Source organism: Belonocnema kinseyi, chromosome 2 (genome assembly GCF_010883055.1).
Source record: "Belonocnema kinseyi isolate 2016_QV_RU_SX_M_011 chromosome 2, B_treatae_v1, whole genome shotgun sequence".
Lineage (NCBI taxonomy): Eukaryota > Metazoa > Arthropoda > Insecta > Hymenoptera > Cynipidae > Belonocnema > Belonocnema kinseyi.
In genome coordinates this window covers 114,051,132-114,058,190 of record NC_046658.1, presented here as the reverse complement: position 1 = coordinate 114,058,190, position 7,059 = coordinate 114,051,132, and the positions used below count along the sequence as shown (strand labels likewise).

Sequence of the window (7,059 nt, the reverse complement as noted above, 5' to 3'; positions counted from 1 at the left end):
TCTAAATGCTCCTAGGGAAATTGAGTCAATTGTCGAGAATGGGAAGTGCCGTATATACTGGAACTTTATATTCTCGACAATTGTTTCTGTTACTCACTCGAGAATTATCTGAATTAAAAAATTCCTTGAATTCTCTGAATACATTGAACACTCGGAATGCCTTAACTTCCATAAATTCCATGAATTCTTTAAATTCTTTAAAGTCTTTGAATTCTTTGCATTTCTTGCATTATTGAAAATGTTGAACAAATTAAATCCGGAAGTTTTGTAAACTTCCGAAGTTATATGACCTCAAGGAATTGTATGAACTCAGGGAGTTTTATGAAATCTTTCAATTCTAATTACCCTGAATTCGTTACATTATTCCAAATTTCACGAATGCACGAATTCAAGAAATTGACTCTGACTATTGACTCTGAGAGTTTCATGAATATTGGGAGTCTTATCAAACCCTACAGTTCTAAAAACATCAGGACATGTATGAACTCCAAGATTCCTATGAATTCTCTAATTTCTATGAACTGCGAGAGTTTTAATTCCATGAATTCCTTGCATTATTTTGAAATCGAGGAATTCTTTGAATTGCAAAAATTCAATTAATTTCAATAACTCCGGGATTTCTATGAACCCTGAGAGTTCTATAAGCTCCAAGAGTTATAATTCCCTGAATTCGTTTCATGATTAGGAATTCCAGGAATACCATGAATCCCAAAAAGATGGTCAAAAATGTGTAAAGATTTTTACAGAATAGGACATGTATGGGTAGTTGCGTGGCTTAAGCATTGTTTCTGGCTAAGCCCTGTGCTAAACTTAAATGATTAGTCTAACACTCAGTTCCATAAATTCCAGAGCTTAACTTTGCACAAAGAGAACAATAACGAGTTCAGCTATAACTAAAGACTGAATAATTCTCTCTTCTTATCATTTCACATAAATTTCCAGGTTTTTTTTCTTTTCTTTTTGAATAAAAATGAATAATTGGTTTCGAACATCAGAACTCTACGCATCACTCGAAAGATGAATTTCATAAATCTATGAAATTTCGTTTAAATCGATATTTTCTAGTTAAATAATAATATTTTATAGCCCAAATCCGATTATTAAATAATAAACATTTTTTAGACTTCAGCCAAAAACTTTCTTATTATATAGAACAAATGGGAAAAAGAGTTTTAACATGAGAAAAATTTACAAAATCCCGTGAGCCCGAGGCTGATCCTACGCAATTTCACTTTACACACTCTAACTTTCGAGGAATGAAACAGTTAGAAGGATTCATAGAATTCAAGGAATGTACAGAATTCAAGAATTTCATAGAATTCGAGGAATGTTTACAATTCAAAACATTCACAAAATTTAAGGAATGCTGACAATTCAAGAAATTCATAGAATTAAAGGAATTCGGAAAATTCAAGAAAATCGTAGAATTCAAGCAAATAGGAGGATCCAAGGGATATATATATAATTTGGGAAATTCATGGAATTCAAGAAATTAATAGAATTCAGGGAAATCATGGAATTCAATGCATTCCTTTCTTCTAAGAATTCTTTGAATTAAAAAAGATTTCTTGAATTACACAAATTTATAGATTTTTTTGAATTCCTTAAATTACATTAATTCCTCGAAGGTTCCTGTATGTAAAGTAACATTCGTTCTTTAGACTTAGAAATTTTCTGGGTAACGTCTAAAAAATGTTTATCATCTAATAATGACACTTTGAACTGCAAATTTTTATCATTTAAAAAGGAAATATCGATTAAAACAAACTCCAATAGATTTCTGAAACGGATCTTTCGAATGCGTACAGTTTTAACATTCGAAACCAGTTATGAATTTTGATTTTTTAAATTTTAAAACCAGGCCAATTTACGGAAACGATAAAAAGAAAGAATTAGTTTTAAGTCATAACTGAAGTCGTTCTTGTTTTTTTTTGTATGCAAGTTGAACACTTATATCCGTCTAATTTAGTGTTAGACTAATTATTTAAGTTTAGCATGGGAATTGACCACAAAAAATGCTTAAACCACACAACGAACCATACATGTCCCATTCTTAAACAATCTTTGACAATTTTTGACCATTATTTTACCATTGCATGAGTAGGGCACTTCTATGGACGTCGCGGGCATTCATAGAACGCCAGGAGTTTTATGAATATAGGGAGTTCTATGAACACTGGGAAGAAATTTTATTAATTCAGGGAGTTCTACGCATTCATACAACACCAATTAAAATTATGCACTGAGTTCAGAATAATTCAGGGGATTTAGAAGAATGTATGGAATTCAGTAGAATTCAATTAATTTATGGAGTTCAGGGAACCCATACACAAAGAATTTAAGCAAACCCGTATAGTAAAAATATTTCCCTAAAAATTCCTGGAATAATCCAATGGCAGGTTCGGAAAATTTCTGAATGTTTTCCAGGAATTTTCCGGCAGGCAGGTAAATGCCCGCATATCGAAAAAGATTCCCGAGGAAGTTCAAGAAAAGTTAGTTACGAATTTAAAGAATTAAACACAGAAAAAACGAAATATAGAGTTTACATCGATTCCAGGTGAAATATTCACCGAAACAAAAGTTATCCTTGCCAGATAAACCTTTCATGAATCGCAGATAATTTCCGATTTTTAACCTTGCCTAGATAATCTTTCGTCTTGTAATAGCTGAATTTGTATTCTAGATGTAGCGAGAATTACGACGTCAGCGCTACCTAATCGTCGTTTAACTTCATTAATTTGGGAAAAATAGGGATTCCCACCTGTCAGTTGCTTTTTGTGCTTTTTGCGTGACGCAGTCGACGATTTCAGAATTATTTTCCTAACCTCGGTGAAACTTCCACCAAAATATGTTTAATTTTTAACCGTTGCAAGTCTTTTCTGCAACAAATTTTAACTTTTGTTTTTTCTGTGCTGTTTTAAATCTGATGTCCAGATTTATAGCTCGAATTCATTCATACTTTGCCGTTTTCACATTGCTGCTAAGGACGCCGTAGCAGACGACAGCTTTTATTCCATTGTAGGATAAACTTTCGCCAAATAGTATCTGAACTTTGAAAGTGGGAAATTTTACATGCAACAAAATTTAACTTTAGTTTTTTCTGTGAATTGATTAAATTAAGATAATGCCAAAAATGTTACGAACATTCCCTGAACCTTCATTGGGATCATTTCTTGATACTCGGACATTTACTTACTTCCGGGAACCTTTCTGGAATATTTTTCGGGATTCTGCGAACTGCCGGTCGTGTGGGCACACTCTTCGCGCGTTGAGCGCGCATGGGGCGCGCGATTGTTGGTTCTCACCCTTCGCGCTCGATGATGTATTTATTTCGCGCTCGATTACGTATTGACTTCGCGCTACGCTATCGATTTTTATATTTTTCGCACATTCCTACACAAACCTTTTAAAATTATGACTCAAAACCCGTGCAGAAATTTTGGTGTGGCCCCGATCGGGAAAAATGTGGGCCCGATAGAGTAATCTGTCTAGCGCTAGACCGTAAATGAAACGCCCTACCCGCCAGGGCTCATATCTGGGCATCCAAAATGGGGGCCTGATCTGGCCCAGATATGGCCCCTTTAATTTTTTATTTCTATAATTAGAAAAATTTCAAACTTTTTTATATCCATATTTTTTCGACTTTGTATTTTACAAAACTTCAATTTTTCAATATTCTGCATTACATTATCTGCTTGTATTGCTTGAATGTATCGATAAGAGTTTGCATTTTGAAGAAAACTATTATGCTTTGATAAACAATGTTCAAATTTAGAGCTATTGCACACACACACACAAATTAATTTTAAGTATATATATTTCTAAATCTTCTTAATATTCGTTTGGAATTATTTATATTTAACTAATGCACATGGGGTACCTGGAGAGAGATTAAAAACGTGAGGTTATGTTCGAAAAAATATAAAGATCATTTAATCTATAATGTTACTAATCCAGAAACTCATACATTTGGTATAAGGTAATCTCTATTTTCACAAAATCAGCAACTAAATATAAAATTCTAAGAATCTGAAAAACATTTTTTTATTCACATAAATAGTAAATGCGCTCAAAATGACAACACTTTCTCGAATACATTGCTGGACATCTTCAGAAGCTAAAAATGAATTGTGATGTTGATTCTAGCGAATTAAAGCTTACCTTTGCCTTCATTGCGGATATAAGAAATCTCATCAACAATTCTGTGTTTCCGAACTGACAATCTACTATTTTCTTTTGGAATTTTAAGTTCTGTGAATGAAAAACAATATCGCAACGATCACAGAAAACTTAACATAATCTTGTCTAACTTAACCCGACCCGACATGGTTCTGACGCGAGCCACATCATTTGCCCCCTTGGGGCCACATGGGGAAAATCCGATCGGGCCCAGATCCAATCTCGGGAATAAGTTGTGCAATTTCTGCACGGGAACATCCAAAAGTTTAATTTTGTGATTGTGAATTCTCTTTTGCTAAAAGAGAGTCTTAGATTTTGAGCGTGCCTAGGGCGTGCGACTGAGGGCTCTCGCACTTCGCACTCGATCTTCGCATTTTTCTCATATTCACGAACAGACCTTTTAAAATCAAAGGTCAACGGATCGTCAACAGTAATTTTGTGATTATGAGCTCTCTCTTGTTACAGCTCTTTCGGCTTTAACGAACATATTCTCGTCACGTATCTCGTGCTTCGCACTCGATTTTGTCCCAAAATGTTAACTTTTCTACATTATGCTCAACCCTTTTATATCTAATATAATATATTTTGTATGTAACTGCCTGGGATTGCTTATTTAGACATGGCTAAATAATGCACAAATTGTATTTATCATGATTATTTTAATATTTGTTTCTTATTTCGCATTAAATTATATTATAGGCTGTGCTGAAACATGTATCATTTCAATAAATGTATATCAATACAATTCATAATATGCATTGGAAATTGAAACATGCTAATTGTTATTGCCTTGTTTTAATAATGTTTTTTTTATTTTCAATCTTGATTTTTTACCATTAAGGAAAAACTACTGCGCATGTGGATAGGGTCTAATACAGGGACATGTATAGGAACCTACATATGAATTTTCAGTAGTGTATTCTCGTAGCTTGTATCGTTTGTACACAAATTTAATTTTCTTTATTTCCAATGCTGTTTTCCACCAATACAACAAACGGGCCGATTTTTTTCGTCCCTTGTGTCCTTTGTCCAAAAATTTAATTTTTTTATTTTTAATCTTATTTTTTACAATTGAAAGAAAATCTACTCGTCGTATCTAAAAATGATTAATAACAACTTTATAGATCTTTTCGAGCGAACAACTTTTGTCTGTTAATTTTAGTTCGTACGTTGTGCCGTTTATTTAAAAAGACTTGATTTTTTTATTTTGATTGTAATTTTTTACGATTGAAGCATAAACTACGTGTTTTTCGTTACAATAAAATGATTTTTTTATCTTGAAGTTATGTTTCGTTAAATGAAAAAAAATATTAAAGTAATGGTTCCTTTTATTTAATAAAAATATTTTTCTGATTCTACACCTTTCTACACCTTTTCAATTGAAGTTTTGGTCTGAATTTTTTTTTTGGAAATAAACAAAAGTGGAAGCGTGTTTTAATATAGCAACTTTTAGGGAATTTAAATCTGAACTTAATTTATTTGAATCGATTCTAAGGAACAGTTAAGTAATTCCAAACTCTAATTGTAGGTTATCAACTGAAAAACCACAGCTCATACTAAATAACTAACCATTTCGACATCGTTAAGAGAAATTATAATAATTCCGAAAACTATATTCTATCGGTAAACTTAATCTATAACAGTAATAGGCAGCACGTTTTCCACAATTAGGCCTTTTATTTTTATGTCTGAACGTGAGTGCATCTTATCTGAAAGAAAAAAGGATGGGAAGTTGTGATTGACAAACTTTTGCATTATACTTATTGTTAGTTCAAAAACCTTTTATACGTATACTTGAAAATCGTATAAATAACTGAAAAATATTCTTGTAAATGAATATTTTGAAAAACGAAATTAAACTATTTAGATAATTCTATATAGAACAAATTTTATAATGTCAAAATTACTTTAAATTATTTCCAATATACATTATAAATGTATAGTACAAGATTCACCATATCATGCTTGACAACATCAGCATTTCATTAATAATTAAATATTTTTTCGATTATCTATATCCCTCAAAATAATTGTAATAAATATTTAGATATTTTTTACATTAATAACATAGAATAGAATTAAACATATTCTTATATAATCCTATTATTGATTTTCGGATTACTGATTTATAATTGATGAAGGGTAATGATGAAGCAAATGGCTAATTAACAAATCATCGCAGGGAAAAAATGGGTGGTCAGAAAAAATTGGGAATATATTTTATTATTTCTGCAAAGTTCTTATCTTACCGATAATTTAAAGAAGTGTTTCAAACTTCATATAATAAATTAAGAAAAACATACAAATAAATACTTAAATCTATTTTCAAAATAATACTTTTAGGATCTGCGCTAGAGGTACAAAATTAACTAATTATTATGTAACTTATATTACTATGAAATTAAATAAATAACTTACGATCAATATCCTAAGAATGAAATAATACAAAATTTATATTTTTCATATTATTCTTAATGTTATAATTTATGTTCAATTATTACACTAATGAAAGGTAAAAAACAGTACATTTTACTTACAATAATAAACTATACATTACAATGGAAAAAGTCGAAGATTCTTAGTTTATTAAATAAATTTAATATTTTATCCATTTATTATGGTCCAGCTTAACAATAAACATATATATTTCGACAAGATGTTCGAAATCTATAATAAATTATTTATAATTTGAAGAACTAAAATGTAATTCTTAATCATTAATTTGTGCAAAAAAGACAAAACTCAATAATTATTATACATTAGCTTTAATTATACAGCCACACAAAAAAAGTTTGCGGATCTGGTAACAAGACACACGTATTCCTATGGATTTTGGGGCGCTGAATTCAAATTCGGTATCAAAAATCACCCATCACGTCA

General features: G+C 31.1%; 1 protein-coding gene across 5 annotated transcripts in view; it reads right to left on the bottom strand.

Annotated features, from left to right (window-relative positions):
• Positions 1–7,059, bottom strand: part of LOC117167092 — an 86,481-nt gene that overhangs the window by 5,561 nt on the left and 73,861 nt on the right. The window lies entirely within an intron of this gene.